This window comes from Rhinolophus sinicus, chromosome 14 (genome assembly GCF_057876585.1).
Source record: "Rhinolophus sinicus isolate RSI-liver-muscle chromosome 14, RSI-T2T, whole genome shotgun sequence".
NCBI classification, from domain to species: domain Eukaryota; kingdom Metazoa; phylum Chordata; class Mammalia; order Chiroptera; family Rhinolophidae; genus Rhinolophus; species Rhinolophus sinicus.
In genome coordinates, this window is record NC_142514.1 from 58,987,615 (window position 1) to 59,011,166 (window position 23,552).

The following is a 23,552-nucleotide window of genomic DNA, read 5'->3' on the forward strand; positions in this document are numbered from 1 at the left end:
CAATATTCCAATGTATATACTCATATATACTACTTCCTCTTTATCCATTCTTCCATCGATGGACACCCAGGTTGTCTCCACATCTCGGCCATTGTAAACAGTGCTGCAATGAACATATGGATGCACATGTTGCCTCAAAGTAGTATTTTGGCTTTCTTCAGATAATTATCCAAAAGTGGGATTACTGGCTCCTTCTTTGTCACTTCTTATAGCCTTTGTTTTAAAGTCTGTTTTGTCTGGTATGATTATTGCTACCACAGTTTTTTTGTTGTGGTTGTTGTTTGTTTGTTTTTACATTTACATGAAATATGTTTTTCCCATCCCTTTACTTTCAGTCTATTTGTGCTTTTTGATGTGAAGTGAGTATCTTGTAGGAAGTATATATAAGGGTCTTGTTCTCTTAGCTATTCATACACCCTATCTTTTGATTAGAATATTTAATCCATTTACATTTAAACTAATTGTTGATAGGTAGTTATTGCCATTCTGTTATTCATATTTTTGATTATTTTTTTTTCCTTTTTGTGTTAAATAAGTCCCTTTAAGATTCCTTGTAATACTGGTTTGGTGGTTATGCACTCCTTTAGTTTTGTTCTTGTCTTGAAAGCTCTTTATCTGTCCTTCGATTCTAAATTATAGCTTTGCTGGCTAGAGTAATCTTGGTTGTAGGTCCTTGCTTTTCATCATCACTTTGAATATTTCATGTCTGTCTCTTCTGGCCTGCAAAGTTTCTGTTGTGAGATCAGCAGATAGTCTTATGGGAGCTTCCCTGTAGGTAACTACCTGCTTCTCCCTTGATGCTTTTAAGATTCTCTCTTTGTCTTTAACTTTTGGCATTTTAATTATGATGTGTATTGTTGTTGGTCTCTTTGGGTTCATCTTGTTTGGGACTCTTTTTGCTTTCTGAGAATGTATATGTATTTACTTTGCCAGGTTAGGGAAGCTTCTAGTCATTATTTCTTCAAATATGTTTTCAAATCCTTGCTCTCTCTTTCTTCTCTTTCTGGTGCCCCTATGATGCAAATGTTGGCATATTTAATGTTGTCACAGGGGGCCCCTTAAACTGTCCTCATTTTTTTTTTTAATTCTTTTTTGTTTCTGCTGTTCTGATTAGTTGTTTTCTGTTACCTTATCTTCTAAATTGCTGATTCGATCTTCTGCTTCATCTAATGTACTATTGATTCCCTCTAAAGTATTGATTTAAGTTATTGTATTCTTTATTTTTGACTGGTTCTTTATTTATGTTTTCTGTCTCCATTTTTATATTTCCAATCCCTTTGTTGTTCTCCCTGAGATGACTGAGCATCCCTATAATCAGTATTTGGAACTCTGCATCTGGTAGATTGTTGGTCTCCATTTTGTTTAGTTCTTTTTCTGAAGCTTCATTGTGTTCTTTTATTTGGGAAATGTTCCTTGTCTTCCCATTTTGGCTGGCTTCATGTGTTTGCTCCTTCATGTGCCTTCATGTGCCTACAGGTGTTTGTTTCTATTTAGGACTGCTATGCCTCTTGGTCTTAGTAGAGTGGCCGTATGTATTAGCATGCTCTCCCTGGTCACCAGAGCTGAGTTTTCCAGGTGTGGATTGTGTGTGCCCTTCTGTTGTAGTTGAGACTTGATTGTTGTTTGTGCATCCATGGGAGGAATTGGTTAGTCTAACTCAGACTGATTGGTTATGAAGACTGCCTGTGAAGACAGTGGAGGAGCTGTTGTACAAGGGGCTGACCCTACAGAGCAGGGTTCACTTTAGTAGGGCTCTGGTACCTGCCCAATCTGCCCTTTGCAATCCTTGGAGGTGGCTGGGTGATGCTCTAGCCCAGTCTGAAGCTGGCCACTGGGCCTGGCAGCTCCTAGGCCTCCTGGGAGAGGGCCCAGAGCTGGCCAAGTTCAGCCCCAGGCTGTGTCCTGCCCAGGGCCACCTGGCATGAACCACAAAGCAATCCAGAGATGGTTGCTACCCACACTGTTCTTGGAGGTGCCTTAAGAGGCCAAGTCACAAAACAGGCCAGCTGTCATGAGTACAAGGCTTAGGACTGCTCATCCAGAGGTATGGAACACACCTAAGCCAGATGCTGCTTGTTTGAGTTTTCTGAACCTTTGAGAGATTTTAGGAAAATCCAAAGCATGAGCCAGGATAGGCTGTTTATATAAAAAAACCAATGGAAGGGGATTGGGTTTGCTGGAAAATTGGATGTGGTCTTAGGGAATCACTAGGGCAGGGCAGATGAAAGGTGATAGCTAGTTTGATGAAGACTCAGATATGATATCTGCTTGCTTCTATATGCAGGTAGGGGGAGGGCCCTAAAAATAAACAATGTCTTCTGCCAGCTCCTCTATCAGAGAGAAATGTCCCTCCAGCCTTCACCCTGAAGCTAGACAACTAAATTCCTCACCATATATCCCTGGACCTTTTCAGCTGCCTCCCCAGTGCTGGAGCTCAGGCAATTGAGTCCATCAGTGCAGCTCCATTCATAGTCCCTTTAAGAGGGGTCCCTGGGAGTGCAGCTGCGCTCCGTCTCACTCAACCACAATCTCCACTGAATTTCACAACCAGAAATTATGGGGATTTCCTTCCCTGACACTGAAACCCTAGGCTAGGGAGAGGCTGGGATCCCTCACTCTTCAGGGGGGGAACCTCCGCAGCTGAGCTATCCCTCCTGATTTTTAATGGTCACATGCCTGCATGGGACCAGCCCACTCAGCATCTCTGTCCCTCTTATCCATCTCAAGATGGCTTCTTCTGTATGTCCATAGTTGTAGGGCTTTGCAAGATTTCCCTTTGTAGGGTTCAGCAAGATTTCAGGCGAGTCTCAATGATTGTTGTTCTGTGGTTCAGTTGTAATTGATGTGGTACCGAGAGGAAAATAACATTTGCCTACTCTGCTGTGTTGACCAGAATTCATTTTTTACTATTTTTCTTATATAGTTCTAACTAGTGTTTTGTTTGTATAATACTTAGAGAACAGATTGTTTTGTACATTAGATTAAATTAACTAAGTAAAGAATTTTAAGACATTCTAACTTCAGTGTTAAAATAGTATTTAAGCATATCTTTTCAGTCCTTACACAAATAGAAAGACTTCTTTTTCCTAAAGCTAATTTGGAGCAGGTCCATGGATTGTACTTAATTTTGGTTAATTTGAGTTGAATCAAATTGGATTTCTTTGAATGGGCAGCTGCCCTAGGGCAGTATAATGGTGTCTAAGAGTGTCAAATGGAAGTTAGAAGGTAGCCTAGGCCTAGCAGGCAGTGGCCTGAGCATTGGTGTTGATAATTCATTAGGGTTCACTAAACACAAGATGTGATATTACAATCTGAGCTTTGAATGCTTTGTGGCAATACGTGGATGATACCAGTGATGAAATTCTAAGGAAGTACACTGAGATCAGAATTAGGAAACATAAACAAAGCAGAAAAACATACAGCAAAGAGTTCAAGTAAATTGGCTATTTTAGGGAAGAAAAAAATTCTCCTTATCCTCTTAGTCTCTGGCTCGGTCTAAAAATTAAACCAACATGAAACAGATTAACAGGAGAAAAACATACAAATTTATCTAATATTTTACATGGGAGCCTTCACAAGAAAATGAAGACTTAAAGAAATAACGAGAGCAGAAAATTTTTATAACTTTCAGAGAAATAAACAAATAAGACAAAAAGTTTGGGATTGGGGCAGCCAACTGTGGAGAAATGACTGGGAAGAGATATGGGTTAGTTTACCAAGCTTTGCTTGCATAGATTTCTTAGGCTCGGTGCCCTGTTTTTGGTTGTAAGAATGTGTTCCTGACTCCTGGTACAGGGAGCACACCTTTAACATGGAGTTTTATCTCCTGCTTTTAGGAAGAACAAAGTGATCAGTGTTCTTTTTGTAACTGCTGTTTCTCAATCACCTGTAACTCAAAATAATCAATATGCCAAAGCAGCCTGTTTTGAGTTGACATATTCTGAACAACAATATTCAAATTCCATTTTCAGGGTTCTCAGAGTAACTGAATGTCATGAACAATACATTTCTAGCTTGCAAGTATTTATTATTTAAACCGAGTTAACAAGGGAAGATATATATAGTTGTCCCTTAAGTAACATAGGTTTGAACTGCGTGGGTCCAATTATACGTGGATTTTTTTTCAATAAATGTGCAGTCAGCCTCCATATCCCCAGGCTTTGCTTCTCTGTATTTAACCAACCATGGATGGAATACAGTGCTTTTGATCTGCAATTGGGAATCTGTGGATACAGAAAGTTGACTATATGCATTGTTCTATGCCATTGTATATAAGAGACTCGAGCATTGGTGAATTTTGGTATCCTCAGGGGTCCTGGAACAAATGCACTGCAAATACTGAGGGACAGCTACAATAGGATATGAGATACCCAGCTGTAGTGAAAACTGTTAGATCACTGACCGTTAAATATCCTTGGGAAATGTATTCTCAACTTCTGCATGCTCCTTTCTTAAGGGCTAGAATTTGTAGTTATCTACAGAGGACTGTTCTTTTCGTCCGGGAGCCACTTGTCCTAGAGATGAAAGTGCCTAGGTGTTTCAGGTCCCACAGAGTATGCAAAAGCCACAGTTTAAAGGCCGAGTTGCCTTACCTGAACATGGGACAAACTGCAATGTAATTCAGGAGCTCTCTGCACCTGTAATTTTGCCTTGCTAGGTTTCTTGGCCTTAAATTATCCTGTTTTCCCCACTCCTGTTCTGGTTTCTCCTGAGAACACTTGTACACAAATTCTCCTCTAAATGTTGTCTTTTGAGGAAACCAGACTAAACAATCTGCTAAACAATCATGACTATACCAGCAACTCAATTACAACTATAGCCATAATCCAAGGACAAATGTTAACTGCTCACTATGCAAATGATGCTCATCATGCAGTTATGGCTTTCGTTAGGTGTGAGTAGGTGTTTCTCAAAATATAGTCAGAGAATCACCTTCATCAGAGTCAATTTTGGATGACAATTAACAGGCAGATTTTTAGAACCTGCCACACAGCTATTGATTCAGTTACTGAGGCTGGGACAAGGAAGTTGGCATCTTTAAAGTAAGCCTCTAGGTGATGTTTATGCATAGAAGTTTAAGAAACTCTGATATAAGTATGAAAAACAGGATTATTTCATAGCTCCCAGATGGTCAGAGCTGCTATTTGTGGCATAGTCTAGGCTAGCTATAGCAAAGGAACCAGACAGATCTGATGTTATCTGAAAGTATACACACTGTCTGCCAGGAATGAAGTCAATTTCTTAGAGATAATAAACTTATTTAAAACTCTTTAAGAAGGAGGAATCTAAGATCTATAGAGGTTAAGTGATTTGCCCAACAACCTGAAAAGGTTATCTTTAGATGGAACAAAGGCCCAAGTAACATAATTCCCAAAACCTTGTGGTTTTCTATACCCATGTCATGTCCTATAACATGTATTCATATTACCACTTTTGAATTAAAGCAAGATGATAATAAGAAAAATAACAACAAGCACAGTGTTTGCAATCACAGGTAAAGTTTTGCCTATGAATATTTGTGTGCACGTATACACGCACACATGAGAAGAGATGATTTGCTTAATGCATAATCTCCACTTTTCCCTTTCGTTATACTATACTATCCTATAGTGCTGATTGGGATGTCTACAGAAGCTAGACACAGAGAAGCTTCATATGGGAATAGTTTCACATAAATATGACTTTGTCTAGAATATATTAAAATGTTTAATAGTTTAAATTAATTAAGTAATGGAATTGTTAACATTTATACAAATAGAATGTCAAACACTTGGCATCATGTAAACAAAGGAAGCATTGACTGCCTAAATGATTCACTGTTTAAGCAGTTGATTTGTTATCATGTGGACAGAGCCTGAGTGTTTATACAACTCTATGTATGACCACATTCCAATGATAAATACAACAGTTTGGGGGATTATCTCTTATTCTTGAATACCATTGCTTTGATCTCTCATTAATATGCATTATCAAGTATAGAATGTATCATTTTAAATTTACACATTTATTCATTTCAATATTTTAGTCTAAGAGAAATGGAAAATTATAAACATTGGAAATTTTCTTACTCGTTTTTCAAAATAGTCACTAGATTTATTTGAGAGAAATGAATTGGCTGATAGTTTTGATTTATTATTATAGTGTAGTTATAATTTTTTAAATAAGAAGTTAGCATTTACAGTGTTTAATCATTATAGTTTTATTCAGTTAAGGTTATAGTCTTTTCTTACATAGAGAAATATAACTTTTTAAAAAAATTATTAAAAATATGACTAACATACAATGTTGTATTACTTTCACGGGTACACAATAGTTGTTCAACATTTATATACCTGTAGAAGTAATCACCATGATAAGTCTAGCAACCATCTGACACCTTACCACACTATCACAATATTATTGACTATATTCCCTGTGCTGTACATTACATCCCCATGACTTATTTGTTTTATACCTGGAAATTTGGACCTCTTTTTCTCCCTCATCTTTTCCCCCTTTTTAATTTTTTTCAATTAACGTTGATGTTCAATATTATTTTACATTAATTTAAGGTATACAGCATAATGGTTAGACATTTGTATAATTTAAGAAGTGATCCACCTGCCTAGAACCATATCATTGAGTATATTCCCTATGCTTTATTTACATCCCATGATTATTTTGAAACTACCAATTTGTACTTCTTAATCCCTTCACCTTTTCCACCCTGCCCCCAAACCCCTCCCATCTATCACCCCAACATATCTAGTACCCATCTGACACCATACATAGTTATTACAATTTTACTGACTATAATCCTTATGCTATACCCTACATTCCCATAACTACTTTGAAACAACAAATTTGTACTTCTTCATCCTTTCCCCATTTTTTAATCCACACCCCTAACACCCCTCCCATCTGGCAGCCATCAAAATGTTTTCTATATAAATGAGTTTCTTTCTGTATTTATTTATTTATTTATTTATTTAGTGCTTTAGATTCCACATATAAACAAAATCTCATTGTATCTGTCTTTCTCTGTCTGACACTCCACTCACACAATTACCTCCAGATCTACCCATACAGCTGCTGATGGCAAGAACACATCCCCTTCCATGGCCGAGGAATACTTCATCCATCTCTTTATCCATTCTTCCATCTACACACATCTGGGCTGCCTCCACATCTTGACCATTGTAAACTGCAATGAGCTATGGCTGTACATGTTACCTTGAAGTAGTGTTTTGCGTTTTTCAGATAAATGTCCAGAAGTGGGATCATTGGGTCTTTCTTTCTCACATGTTGTAGCCTTTGTTTTAAAGTCTATTTTATTTGGTGTAAGTATTGCTACCCCAGCATTGTTTATTTGTTCGTTTCCATTTTCCTGAAATATCACTTTTCTATTCCTTTCCTTTCCATCTGTGTGTGTCTTTGGATCTGAAATGATTCTCTTGCAGGCAGCATATGTAAGAGTTTTGTTTTCTTACCATTCAGCCACCCTATGTTTTTGATTGAAGCATTTAATCCATTTGCACTTAAAGTAATTGTTGACAACTATTGCCATTTTACTATATGTATTTATTTATTTATTTGTTTGTTTATTTATTTATTTATTTATGTAATTTATTTTTTTTGTCCTAAAGAAGTCCCTCTAAGATTCCTTGTAATACTGGTTTAGTGAGATGAACTCCTTTAGCTTTTTCTTGTCTGGGAAGCTGTTTATCTATCCTTTGATTTTAAATGATAGCCTTTCTGGGTAGAGTAATCTTGTTTGTAGATCCTTGCTTTTCATCACTTTGACTATTTGACTATTTCCTGCCAATCCCTTTGGCTTGCAAAGCTTCTGTTGAGAAATCAGCTGACAATCTTACTGGTTCTTCCTTATAAGTTACTAATTACCTTTCTCTTGCTGTTTTTCGGATTCTCTCTTTGTCTTTAACCTTTGCTATTCTAATTATAATGTGTCTTAGTGTGGCCATGTTTAGATTCATCTTGTTTGGGACTCTCTGCACTTCCGAGATCTGTATATCTATGTCCTTCTCCAGGTTAGGAAAGTTTTCTGTCATTATTTCTTCAAATAGGTTCTCAATCCCTTGCTTTCTCTCTTCTCCTTCTGGTACCCCTATGAAGCAAATGTAATTACACTTGATATTGTCTCTTTATTTTTTTTTGAATTCTTTTTTCTTTTTGCTGTTCGGTTTGGGTGCTTTCTGCTACCTTGTCTTCCAAAAATCACTGATTCAGTCTTCTGCTTTATCTAGTCTGATGGTGATTCCTTCTAGTGCATTCTTCATTTCAGTTATTGTATTATATTATTCACTTCTAACTGATTCATTTCTATGGTTTCTATGTCCTTTTTAATGCTTGTTATCTCTTTGTTGAAGTTCTCACCAAGTTCCTTGAGCATTCTCATAGCCATTGTTTTGAGCTCTGTATCTGGTACATTGCTTGCTTCTATTTCTTTAGTTCTTTTTCTGTAGTTTTCTCCTGTTCTTTCATTTGAGACATATTTTTTTGCTTCCTCATTTTGGCTGCCTCTCTGTTTGTTCTATGTATTAGGTAGATCTACTATGTCTCCCAATCTTGGCCAGGTTGACTTACCTAGGTGCCTGGTGGGGCCCTAGCTCAGTCTCTCTGGTCACTTGCTCTGGGTGCTCCAGGAATGTTCCTTATGTGGGTTATGTGTGCCCTCCTGTTAAAGTTGAGCATTGATTGCTATTGGCATGTCAGTGAATGGTATTGACCCTCATGCTGATTAACCGTGGGGTCTGGCCACATGAACAGCTTATGGGCTGCTGTGCAGGGGGCTTAACCCACTAAGTGGGATTTGCCCCAGCAAGCTCTGATGCATGCTGAGACTTCCCTTTGGGCGTTCTGCTTGTGGGGCTAATTGGGTGATGCCCTGTTGTGGTATGAAGTCAACTTACAAGTATGTTTGTTCTGGGACTTCTTGGGAGGTGCCCTGGTGCAGTGCCAGTTCACCTGCTTCCTGTGACTGGTGGAGACTACCTGGTAGGAGTTGCAAAGTGATTTGTATTTGTTCACTGCCTGTGGTAAGCCTGGAGGTGCATGAGAGAGGCCATGCTGCGAACCGAGGATGGCTGCCACCAGTACCAGACCTGGGGTAGCTCCACAAAAATTCAGCACACTCCAAGGCCTGCTCCCACCTGCCTGCTCCCTTAAGGTTCAGCCACTGATAAAGCCTCATGTGGTACACAGTTGGGTGAGGTAGGGTCTGAAGGAGTCACTAGAGTGGGAAGAATTATGGTCACAGGTTAATGTAGACTGTAGTTTGGTGCCAGTGCTGAGCCTGGAGCAAATCAGCAAAAGTCTCAGAGCACACTGAAGCCAGTCACTGCCCACATGGGGCCTAGGGACTCTGATAGTTTTCCAAGAAAGAGTGCAATGTGGGTGGGGTTGGCTGTTTGGAGATAAAGTGCCTCCGGCACTGAGGGAATTGTGTAGGCCAATCAAATTCAAATTTGTTATGGGCATGGTGGGTAGGGCTCAGCACAGGAAAGATGGTGCCAGACTACTGGTTGTACGTGATGTGGCTCCCTCACAGGGAAAATGACAATTGTTCTCCAGCCCTTGCTCTGAAGTCACACACCTCATTCTGTCCCCTGTATGCCTCTGATGCCCCCCCGAGTCACCATCTCTCTGCTGATCCCAAGGTGAATGCCTCAAGTGAGTGAATCTGTGTGGGGGCCATTTAAGAGGACATCTCAGTTTCCCTTAGCCTTCCATCCCACCTGGAACAGAATCCCCACTGTTTTCCACAGCCAGATGTTGTGGGGGCTCCTCTAATCTGACAAGAGTACTCCAAGCTGGGGAGGTTGGTTTGCAGCTGGGGTCACTCGCTCCTTTGGGGGGAACAACATTAGCTGTGGTATCCCTCCTGATTCTCAATTGCCATACAAAGGTTAGGGGCTAGCCTGTTTCACGTCTCCACCCCTCCTACCATTCTCGATGTTACTTTCTCTTTATGTCCTTAGTTATAAAACTTCTATTCCGCTAGACTTCAGATGGTTCTCCAGGTTGATTCTTCTATAATTTAGTGTTAATTTTAATGTGATCACAGAAGTAAGCAGGCACAGTGTTTATCTACTTTCCCATCTCCTGAGAAGTGTAATGTTTTCATGTGTGTTACTCTTTTGGGGTTGTGCTGTAGATAGACACTGGGCTGCTTCTATTGAAATGCCACATTAAAATGAATAATTCATGAGTTTTTATTTTATTTTTTTGTAGTTTTTAAGGTACCTCATTGGATAAAGCATTGTTTATGTGCTTATGGTATTTTTCTCTCTTTTTAATGGCAGCAGCAGCAAGCCACTTACTAACTGCAAAACACAGCTATTAGATTTTATATTCTTATACCCAAGATGCAGTCCAGAGTCTTTAGAGTATGTCAAGAAGTTGTCTATCTCTAGGAAAACACAGCTTTTTCTGATATAAGTTTATTAAGGTGTGCAGATATGCTGAGTGTCATCATGAAGTAAGTACCTCTATAAAGTGACCACTGAAGACATCCAGTAGCTATTGCCAATCTACACAGATACTCTATCCTTTCTATTGGCTGCAGTGCTTATATCGTCACCTAGTCTTATACTATTAGTACAGTGGATAGAACTTTTATCTCTTTTTGTGCTCGGAAAACGGTTCATTGTCTGATATCAAGTATGCTTGAAGTCTTAAGGCTTGTGGCTGAACTACAAAGAAGGAAATAACAAAGAATAGGGCTCATTAGTATTATGTATGTATATCTATATATATCTATATCTATCTATCTATCTATCTATCTATCTATCTATCTATCTATCTATCTATCTATTTCCTGATATTTCCTGTTCCCTTGCTTTTCTTTCTAGTTGTTGTTTACATTTATTTTTCATTTTTATTATTCATTTTGCATGTATATATTTATTTAGTTATGTATTATTTATAAAATACATACACTTTTAACCTACTTATCTCAAAAGCCAGAATAAGTTTTGTTTGTTAGTTTTGACTTGATGGCTTTCATTTCAGTGCTAAATCCAGATAGTTCTCCTAATTATTCTTTTAAGGGCTAAAATGACATTTTGGTACAATGGAAAGATCTAACATTGATGACAGAGTGTCTGATTGGGCTAAAGATCTGTGATTTAAACATGTGGATTGTGGGAAACCATGTTACCTTCTTTCCACAGTTTCTTCCCCTGTTAAATAGGGATCCTTATAACAACATTTTATATGGCAGACATAATGTATGACTATGGTACTTTGCATGGCAAAAGAGGCTTTGTAGAAGAAATAAGATTTCAAGCATTAAAATAAGGAGATTATCCTTGGTTATCTGGATGTATCCAATATAATAGCATGGTTTCTTAATGCTGAAGAGAAAGGTAGAATGGTCACAGATCTGATGACAAAAGAGGCAGCAGAGATTTAAACCATGAGAGAGACTCAATACACCATTACTGGCTTTGGAGGTACAGAAAGGGACTATGTGTTAAGGAACGCAGACAGCCCCTGGAGGCTGGAAACAGCTCTCAGATGACAGTCAGCAAGAAAATGGTAACCTCAGTCATAAACCAAAAGGAACTGAATGTTTTCCAATAACTGAATGAGCAAGAGCCTCCAGAAAGGAACACAGCCAGCTGATGTCTTGTAGGACTATAAAATAATACATTTGTGTTGTTTTAAGCCACTGAATATCTGTTTATTTGTTACAGCAACAATAGAAACTAATGTAGTATAGTTGAAGCAAATGTAAACTGTATCTGGAAATATTTTTCTAACTTCAAAGTATGGATTCAAGCCCATAAACATGTGTTTAGAGCTACTGGACACTGACATATACAAAAATAAAATGAAAGAAAAAAAAAGATATCATCCTTGGTATCAAAGAGCTAGTGTTTTAGTAGAAGAGACAAGCATATAACCAAATAAATCAAGGCCAATCTATGTCAAATATGTTATGTTATAGATGCAATGTAAGCAAGAGTGAAGGGATAAAGGAGGAGGCTTGGTTTCTATAGCTATGTATTATATTGCCGTTTTAGTTCTCATTAAAAATAATCTTTAGATTTTTACATAAAGCTGTTTTTGTTTTCTTCAAAATTGTATACAAATATATTTGCATATTAAATTCCTTTATTAAACACCTCTATGGGCCCTAGATAACAGCCTATATTTAGTTGGTTAGAAAATGGTTTTACTACTTTCAATTCCCAAACTGGAAAAAAAAATTTTTTTGAACCGTTGAGCTCAAGTGATCAAAAGGTCTTCAGTTTTGTGTGTCACTGTAATTTTTCGAAAGTTAATGTATGACTAGAAAATAAACTTGCTTTCTGAATCCAGAATCACATAAAATAATTTTCTTGTCATAGTTGATTTTACGTGTCATCTTGGCTAGGCTTTTTTAGATAATCCTGTTAAGGTTATATTAAAATGTGATTAACATTTAAATCAGTAGACTGAGTAAAGCAGAATTACAACTACAGTGTGGGTGGGCCTTATATGATCAGTTGAAGGCCATATGAGAAAAAACTGAGGTTCCTTGAAGAAGAAGGAATTCTGCCTCCAGATCACCGTTGAATTCAGAACTGCAATATCAACTCTTAGACCTCCAGCCTGCCAGCTTGCTCTGCAATTTAGGACCTTCCAGACCCCACAATCATCTGAGCCAATTCCCTAAATAAATCTCTCTCATCCCCCCCAACACACACACACACATCCCGTTTCTCTGCAGAACCCTGACTAATACAGTTTTCATAATCAATGACACACTGTTTGGTAAAACACAGTCACTCTACTGCTATCTTCATAAAATGACACAATCTTTTGGTATCAGTACAATTTTTTTGTATGGAAATATGTATAAGTAAAATAGGAAAAGGACTTTTCTCATCAATAATAAACATGAGTCAAAATTAAAACTCTGTAAGTTGTAATACATTACTATTAGGTTGGTGCAAATGTAATTGTGGTTTTTGCAATTATTTTTAACCTTTTAAACTGCAATTACTTTTGCACCAACCTAATATTAAAATAATTTAGAAGAGTACATATTAAGCTTTTATTTTACCATTTATATAGAGAAAGTAATACTTTAAATGTGGGTGAGGGATTGGAATCTCCTGAAAGGTACATAAGATAGAGTGAAATATAATTAAAAAAAGAAATAAAATCTGATTTTTATTGAACATATATTCCATTTCTGAATGTTCCTAACTATTTTCATCCCATAGAATTGATGCCCTTTTTTTAGAACTCATTATTTTGAGTGCTATGCTTACAGCCCTATTATTTAATTCAATCTATAAAATATAGCTATAAACTGTTATTTTTTCACTGTTTCTGAATTAGAAAGCTAATTCATAGGAAAGTATATGATCATATAGTTAAGGAGAGCCAAAAGCCATCCTATTTATGTCTGATTTAAATGCTCTGTTTTTAACCAATGGTTTCTTCAGGATAGTTTACACTTTAAAAAACCTCCTTATCTAAGGTAACTGGTAAGCATGGCATATAGTCATAACCAATTATCATTGACTGAACGTCAATGGATAGATATATCACAATTTTTCTGGTGGGAAAATACCATAAAATTTTAATGGTAGATTAAAAATAAAGAAAAAAACAAATAACAGTGATGTCCATCACTTTTTTCTTAGTTTGTAACTAATTGTTACATTTAAAAAATATTGACAGTATTCACATTTAGCATTTCACTTTGGGTAATTTGTCAATTAGGAGAAACTAGATTGTAACAACCTTCACTTCAGTAACAACCTCCACATCTCACTGGGTTAAGAAAAAAAGGTTTTGTTTTTGCTCTTGTCTTATGTCCATCAATAGTCATGATGGAGGTTTTGTCATTACAATCACTCAGAGGGACTCATGCCAACAGAGCATTCATGACCTCCAATGTTGCTGGCCAATGTGAGAGATAAAGAAAAATATACAGAGGGTACTAAAAAAAATGTATACACTTTTTAAGAAAGGAAAACACTATTAAAATTGTAATATTCAATATATACTGATAACAAAAGATAAATACAAGTCATATGTATACATTTTTTTGGCACCCTGGTATATATTTGTGGGATCTCAAACTGACAAGTAAATTCTTGAAATTGGAATTGAAAATTATCACTGCCATTCATACATCATTGTGCAGAACTTTCACTTGAAAACACACTATCACAAGGGGTCCAGAAAGTACAATCCTACTTGTTTCCAGAAAGTGAAGGGCAGGGAATATTTGGTGAACAACACTAATCCATAGCAGAAGTTTTATTTACAGTTCTAGAGAGACACTTTCCAGAAGAAAACTTCATCATAAGAAGAAATAATTTAAAGCAGTGTTTCCCAAACTCTGTATTCTTAGAAATGTTAGTAACCCTTACGACATTTAAAGTTGTTCATTAAAAAGGAAATGCTTTCAAGGGCAAATTAATGGGGCACTATACATACTAGGTCTAATATATTAAGGATTCTGAAAAGTTCTTTAGTGCAAAATCTCTTTGAATTTTTAGCCCAATATATCTCACAGTTACTTTAAAATTTAACTGCTTCTTTTTTTATGACATATATATATATATATATATATATATATATATATATATATATATATATATAAACATTTTAAGAAACACTCGTGTTCCAATGAATAATTTTATGAAAACTCTAGTTAAAAGTAAGAGAACAGTAAGTGGTTTACTGCAAATTCACTACTGACACATGGATCATGTATCACTGTCTGATTATATTCGATGTTCTCTGTGACAGCACACTCACTGGGTGGGAATGGATTATAGGAGTTAGTGGGCCCAGGTCTTCCATGTATTTATGTTCACTGATTTTCTTTTTCTTGCCCTTCCCTCATTTTTTTTTTTTCTTCTCTCTGATTTTTATATTATATTTTAAACTGTTGCCATGAGTTTTATACAACAAAGCCATGGGCAATCTGGGAAAATTAAATAGTACCTTTTGTGAATCATATACGTCCTTTTATTTGGAATGATTACTTAGATAAGTTTTGTTAAACTTTAATAAGATTACTATTAATTAAATTCTAAAAACACTTTATTTTATTAGTTGATTTTATTTATCCATACTAATTATTAAAGTGGGCACTAAATATTCAACATTCCATGTGAGTGTGTAAAGTGAAAATAAAGACCACCTTGTTTAAAAAAATCAGAAGATCCTAAAAGTAAGGATTTCTTGAATAAAGATAGTAAATGTTACATGTTTGCCTTTTTCCTGCACAAATCGTTCATATTCACTCATCAGCACTGTCAAGAATATGGCTTTGGCCAGCTTTCTATTTTTCGTTTTCTCTTCCTTCTCTTCACTTGGTTTACTCCTTATAAAACTTATGGTTTTAACCGAAGTCACTTTTTTATGGATAACTTCACTTTCTAAGCTAGATCATGTCTTGTTCACATATATGCTTTATCTAGCCTTCATTATACTTCCCTCATTTTAAAGTTACTGTTTATTTGTATATCTTTTATAACCAGTCCTGCAATCTCTAAAATTGTAAATATCCATGAAAACAGGACCATGACAGTTTTGTACCCTGTCATATCCCCAATCACCCTGTGGTGATTGGTATTCTTTAATATTGTAGCTCAAAATATTTGTAGGAACATTGTCCAGAAGACATTAGCTTGATTCTGAAATCCTTAATTTCCAAGCATTTTGGTAATTCTATTGTGCATAACCTCTTATAGTTCAGGTCATATTTGTAGATGCCAAATTCAAGAAAATTGAATATCTAAAGTGAACAGTAGAAGAATATAGCTGTATTTTTTCCTTAGCTAAGAAATTATTAACAGTGAAATGTCTTTCCTTATAAAATACCTTATTAATTTTTTAAGTACATGTTTTCATTTATGTCACTAAACTTGATTTTCTTTTTTATTAAAAATAATCTATATATTCAAGTTATAAATTCTAGCATTTCAAATTAGATTAAATTTGCTGAATAATAAAAATACAATTAAATGAAAGTTTATACAATGGCATTTTCTGTAATGTTAAGAATATCATATCTTCAGTCTGAAAGAGTGAACACAAAAAGTTTCTGAAAGCTTTCTAATTAAGGAATGAATCATTTATTCTATAATGAGATGTAACATAATTCAATAGTGCAATTGTCCATTCATGATAAAGAATTAAAAATACTGAAGTTTTCAAATACGTTTAAGTGTATCTAAGCAGCTTCCCTTAAGTTGGGCCTTGCCTTTCATGGAGACATATTTTGTCACTGGTACTTTCTAAGCACTTGGATACAAAAGACTCACTCCAAGGACTCTAAAGAGAACTAATTCTGAAATAGTCTAAGGAATAATATAATGCATATAAACTTACATTTTAGCAAAAGCATTAGTAGATGGAGTTTTATGAGGAATAAATAAATTGCAAATGAACAAAAATAAAGACAAACACTATGCTTGCAGCTCCTCTCCTATTACTATCCTTTGGTTGCTTACTTCCATGCTTCACTCACTTCCTAGCAATGTATATGGAATCTCATGCTCCCAAAAGGATTTCTATTTGGGAGGTGCCGCTTGCCCTAGAGAAGTTAAGTGATATTCACTGTGTAAGTCAGAGGAAAGGTGGAAAACAGGCAAAACCAAGCAAACTGTTCAGTCCTGACTCCAGTTTACCAGTCTTAACTCTGGGCGATGCTGGATAAGACAAAATGTGTTAAAATTTGACATTCAGAACATTCCTGTCATTCTGCTAGCAAAAGGGCATTTGGCTTTTGCCCAATTAGCTGTTTTCTCCTTCCAGATTGCTCAGTCCCCAAACTCCATATCCTCCTCCTATCTTGAAATATGTGGAAAAGACACAGTATCTCAAATGTGACTTCTGGACAAACTTGCTTTTGTAAATGCAGTGTTGCTCCAGGTCATCTTACATGGTCACTGAGCATAGACATTTCAGAGACCAAAGAGTTTCAAAGCCTGTTTACAATACAGCTCAGTTCATCAACTTTGGAGATTATGTGGGGCTTTGGGTCAAAGTCACAGACAGAAATAAAGAGAATTTGTCTGAAAGTGTTTCTGGCCTTTGATTACTTTCCGGAAATCTAGTATGCTCTCTCAATGATTTAGAGATTTTAGGTTCTCATTATTTTTTTTCTTTACTGAAATATAATTAATATGTTTCATAAATGTCTTTATATTTTTAAAAACAAGCTTAAATTACATGCACACAGACACACACACACATAACATACTCATTAAAATACTAAGCTGGAGGTTTTTTTTTTTAATTTTTATTTTAAGCGCTACACAGAGTAAAACTACTCTCTTTGGATTGATTGTGATATTAGAAGTCAAACACAGATTATTACCTGTATTCCAATTTAAGCTTTTTATTCATTTTCCAATAATTGCACTTCAGAAGCCTCAAAGATATGCTCTCAAATTTTAAGAACCTTGGGGAAATTAGCCAGCTTTGTGCTAATAAATTAATAATGTTGAAATAACCTTTCCAAGGTAACATAAAAGGCTATGGCAATGTTCTACTTTCTTAGGCGAAATGTAAGTTTTTAGTTGACCTGGAATAAAACTGTACATTCTTTTCAGAAAAAAACAATGTCAGTTTAAATTCTGCCAATGGCATTCTATTTGGTATCCATAGTAGCAAAGGCCTTGGTCTTGGTATTTCTTTCACATTCTAATTACTTCTCAAATTACATAGTGAATCTACCTTGTGGATCAAGGTACTGTTAAATTCTCTTGGTAATCGGCATATATTGAGAAATGGGAGTGGTGTCCGTATTTGGGATATTATCAAATACAATGGTTTAACTCTGTTGTAGGGAACTACGATACCAACTTATTTTCTCTATAACATAAAAACCTTTTGTTAATGTTACAACTTAATTTTCTTTCTTACATCTCTATTGTTTCACTAAGTAAATATGTTTAGTGCAACACATTATACTTTATAGAATCTTCAAGGGATGCTCATGAATCAGCTAACGATGTCTGTGTTCAAGGAGTTTCTATTTTATTTATTTCTATTTTATTTGCTTATACAAAATGAATAATGTAACACAAAATAAGTAAAAGGACCCAATAACTTGGAAGAAATCATCTTATTAATTCAAAAAATAACAAATGTGAAAATGATCGGAAGCTGTATACATTTTTTCGTATTTATTTTTATCTTCATTGCATTGTGTTTGGCACATAATAGGCAATTAATAAATACCAATGACATGAATAGATGAAAAGGGACAACAAGAAGAAACCTGATCTAAACTTAGAGGGCACAATTATTCCATTATTGATCTTTTATTATAGGGGTACATGAAATATCAGGGATACATAAAATATATGCCATAGAGGAATAAACAATGGCACTAATCTTCAAAAAGCTTATAATCTAGTTAAATTAATAAACTTTCCCAGTCACTGTTTGGTACACCGTCTCCTTAATTTATCTATGGGCTAGAATCATATTTCTAAACTCAGGAGTATGTGAAGAAGGGACAGCTGGTTATCTCAGTTGGTTAGAGCGTGGTGCTACTAACACCAAGGTTGCCAGTTCGATCCCCACATGAGCAAAAAAAAAAAAAAAAAGAATATATGAAAAAGATGGGCTATGTATATAACCCAATACAGAAAAAGAAGAAAACTTGGTAATTTTTTTGTTGCCATTAATTAATAATTTATTGAATATATATTGTGACATAGGTCTATACTTAGCACCATACAGGATATCAAATATAGTTAATAAACCCAGTGATATTGAATAATATAAATTTATAAATATGTTACACATATTACCCATATTTTAGTGTATTTGGACTGAGTATGGCTTCATTTTATATTTATCTACCTATTTGGTAAAAAGTAGTCTATAGGGGGTGTGGTGGGTTGTGTCCCACAAAAAGGTTTGTTTATGTTCTAACCTCCTATAAATGTGATCTTAATTGGATATAGGGTATTTGTAGATGAAATCAAGTTAAGATGAAGTCATACTGGATTAGGATAAGCCCTAAATCCTATGCGTGTTGTCTTTCTAAGAAAACAAAAATTTGGATGCAGAGACGGGTAGAGAGAAGGCAGACATATGAAGATAGAAACAGAGACTGGTTATGCCACTACAAGCCAGGTAATGACAAGGATTGCCACAACTAGCAGAAGCTAGTAACAGGCAAGTAGAGAGAGCCTCCTCCAGAGCCTTCAGAGAGAGGATGACAATGTCCACACCTTTATTTCAGATATGTAGACTCCAGAACTTTAAGAGAATAAATTTGTACTGTTTTAAGCCACCTAATATGTGATATTTTGCTATGACAGACCAGGAAATTAATACTGAATTAACGAAGAGTTAAAACGGAAAGGAAAGAAACATCTACAGGAAAGAACATATACAGAGGTAAGATAATTTGAGGCCTGAAAAATATATGAGCAAATTGTTCGTTATAGAAAAATGGATTTGTAAATAAATTCATCTGATACAGTATAAGACAGAAAGAAGGAACATGTCTTCTAAAGCTTCAGCAAGGCTCAGGGAACTTTTCAATTTCAGATCTTCTTCTCGACTGTATCCTTTCTTCTCTTTCTAAAATTTAACTCATATTAGAGAAAGTTTACAGAGGAGTTTCTCATAATGTAGACCCAGATTAATTTCCTGATCATTTACTAGCTGGATGAACTTGGGAAAATTATTGTATTGTTTGCTATTTATGTTAAATACTACATATGTTAAATATCAGCTTTTTAGAGATAACACATAAAATAATTTTGAAATAACATGGATAATTTCTAAGTACCTAGGTTATAATTAAGATAACAAAATTCTAAAGTTTTATGATTCCAGATTTTATTTCCCAGTAAATCTTTTTATTACTAAGTTTGAAAATCTATAAGACATATAGATTTTATAATATCTGTGCTATCTGAACATTCTATTGCATTTTAATATGATTTGATAATTTTTGAAATACTCACCTATAATAATGCTTTACTTTAACCTGACAACAGTATAATACATTTTCTATAAAAGAGCTATTACATTTATATTTTTATAATAATTTAAAAATATATAAATTATTATAAAACAGTTACTTTACAATATTATATATTATATAATATTCATACAATATTATATAAAATATTATAAAATAACATAAATAATTATAAAATTTATAATTTCATAATAACATCTTATTATATTTATATTTTTATAATAAATGAGGAAATTAAATACATATTTGAATTTTTCAAAGTCATGCTAGTGGTAGTCTTGAACTGAGAATTCGGGAATGCTTGTTACTGATGCTTTATTTCCTTTTTCCACAATGTTATATATGTTCTAACTAAATGATTCCTGTTATTGTTAGGAAGAGAAAAATACACAGTGTGAAGTCATTCTAATCACCAATATACTATAATAATGTGAAATATTGTGTTTTTATTTCCATGTTTATTCATCTCAGTAAGAAATAAAGAATAATAATGTGCTGGCCATTTGGAAACAAATCAAAATTTAGCTCCTAAATAATTCCACAGAAAATTATTTGTTAATTTAGGCTACCCAGTGGCTACTCCACAGGTGGAATGGTGAAGATGATGATGATGAAGATGATGATGATGATGACGATGATGATGATAACATGAGCAAGGCAAAGGCTTGAAGGGAACAAATTGTTCCCTTCATTTAGGATACGAAAATAAATAGCTTTTTAGAGATAACTAAGGAATCATTTTGTTACAATTAGGAAATAAGTTGGACATGAGTGAATATGGACAGTAGAGATTATAGAATTGGTATGCAGAAGAGAGGTCTTAAGATAAGACTTGAAAGTTATCTTCTTATAAATGCTAGAAAAAGTCACTATGGATATTACTTAAAATTAAATTAGAGTAGATAGTTCAAGAAAATGTATAATAAGCTTAAAAAGGAGAGTCATGTGGGTTGAAGAGGAGCTTATTTAACTAGACGAGAGGCATTAATGCCCAACTTAGACAACATCATTATTCTAAACAGTGCCAGCCTTCAGGCTCATATCCAAGACATCTTCTTTTTTTTCTACAGCTAATACATGTCAATTAGTAAAAAACATTACTTTTATATTTTTAAAAGCATTGCTTTTAATTCTAAATTATTTAGAAATTGTGAGACCTTTACAATTTGACATCATAATCTATAATGGATGGACTTCTTATGTGACAATATGTGTTAAGTTTACTTCACAAATGACTATCCTTGATCTTATTAATAGAACCACATCTAGGCTTTTACCTTATTTTCTTTATTCCTGTGAGAGAAGTTGATACTCCAGTAGCTGAAACAAAGTAATTAATTAATGCACATGTAAATTAGGTGAAAATCACAATGGAGGTAAATATATAGATCTTCATTCATTCATTCATTCATTCATTCATCCATTTTCATCAGCTTCCATTCATTCATCCAACAGATATTTTGTTGTGTACTTACTATGTATTAGTATTGGTATATAGCATGAAGAAAACACACAAAAAACCCTGACCTCATGGAGCTGAGTTTCTTATATAATGTAGATAATAAACAGTATAAACAAATAACATTCATAATATCTTACATAGTAATCAATACTATAAAAAAGGAGATGATATAAAAGGACTTACTAAAATGGAGACATTTGAATATAACCATGAATTAGTGGGGAGAGAATCGTGGAGACATATGGAGTAAAAATATTTGGGGTAGAGAAGTTTAAGAGAAAAAATGCAAAGAATGTCAAAGAGATGTGCTTGAAGTGTTTAAGGAGATTGCCATCTTAATATAGTAGATTTCACATATTCAATGAATATGTGTTGAATCAATAAAGGCAGGGTCAAATTTGTCCATGAATCCTCAAGAGCTTTGGAAATATTAATCTGTTGGAAGTAAGAATTAAATTGAAATAAACTTAGAAAAAGACAGAATTTTATTCTTTTATAGCTCTAGATGCCAGAAGTGTCACTAGATTGAAATCAAGGTGTTAGTAGGGTCTCATTCCCTCCGGAGGATCTAGGGGAAGATTTACTCCTTGTTTCTTCCAGTTTCTAGTTGCTTCCAGTTTTCCTTGCCTTGTGGTCACATCACTTCAAAGCTCAAGGCCATTGTGATGGTTTACTTTCTGTTAACTTGACTAAGCCATGGGGTGCCCAGGTTAAACATTATATCTTAATAGATCTCATACATTGTTTTTGCATGAGATAAATATTTGAATCAGTAGACTCAGTAAAGCAAATTCCTCTCCCCAGTGTGGATAGACATAATCCTAATCATTGAGGATCTGACTAGAATAGTAAGTAGAGGAAAGAAGGATTTGTTCTCTTTCTGTCTTTTGAACTGGGACATTAGTTTTCTCCTGCCCATAAACTGGGATTTACATCATTGGTTTCCCTTATTCTCAGACTTGCAGATACGGACTGAAACTATACCACCAGCTTTTCTGGTCTCCAGCCTGCAACAGCAGATCATGGGACTTATCAGCCTCTATAATTACCTGAGCCAATTCTGCATAAGTCTTCTTTTATGTTAATTAATTAAATTAATCAACTAATTAATTCATTAATTCATTAATACATATTATTGTTTCTGTTTCTCTGGAAACCCCTAATAAAGCTATGATCTTTACTTTCTTTGTTCATCCTCACATCATCTTCTCCAGCATGGGCTGTCAAATCTCCCTCTCCCTATCGTAAAGATATAATACATGTGAAGCATTTAGGGCCCTTCCTGCTAATCCAAGGTAACTCCCATTTCGAGATCTTTGACTTAATCATATCGCAAAGCCCTTTTTTCATTGACAGGTTCTAGGAAGTAAAGACCTGACATCTTTGGGAGAGCATTTTTCTAGCCAACCAAAGTGTGTGTGTGTGTGTGTGTGTGTGTGTGTGTGTGTGTGTGTGTATGTGTGTGTGTCTGTGTGTGTGTGTGTGTGTGTGTGTGTGTGTGTGTGTGTGTGTGTATGTGTTCTCAAAGATCTTAGGGAAAAAAATAATAATAATAAGGGCAATTGCCCTTATTTCTATGTTCTTGTATGTGCTAGGAAGATTGATGGGTCAACTGATGAAGCAGTTGTTGAGCCATTCTGCTCAGTTTTTCTGCCATTGGAATTATGTAAGTTGCTTGTTGGCATTGTAGCTCTTTCTTTGTTGTTCCTTTTCCTTAAGAAAAAAATAAATCTTCCGAAGTAGAATGAAAAGAGAAATTATTCAAAGTCCTCAGGATCACAGTTCTATGATTGTATGTCATAAAGGAAAAAAATATTTTGAGTTTATTTGGGGGCAACTACAATGCTGGAAAACATGCCTTGCACATAGTAAGTGGTAAATATGAATGTTTTGATAGTGATAGCTGATCTGAAGCTAAAACCACAAAAAGTAGTTTGAAACATATCTATCTATCTATCTATCATCTATCTATCTATCTTATCTATCTATCTACATACATACATACATACATACATACATACACACATATATATACACATACACACACGGAACTAACTATTAAGAAATCTCAAGTAGTTACATTAAAAATGAAATAGATCATTTGTTAATATAAATAGTAAA

General features: G+C 34.9%; 1 long non-coding RNA gene across 2 annotated transcripts in view; it reads left to right on the forward strand.

Annotated features, from left to right (window-relative positions):
* Positions 1-23,552, forward strand: part of LOC109453549 (uncharacterized) — a 123,409-nt gene that overhangs the window by 46,884 nt on the left and 52,973 nt on the right. For both annotated transcript variants that reach the window (XR_002138313.3, XR_012497744.2), the window contains exon 2: positions 19,299-19,377. This is a non-coding gene — a long non-coding RNA (uncharacterized LOC109453549). The remainder of the gene's footprint in view (positions 1-19,298; positions 19,378-23,552) is intronic.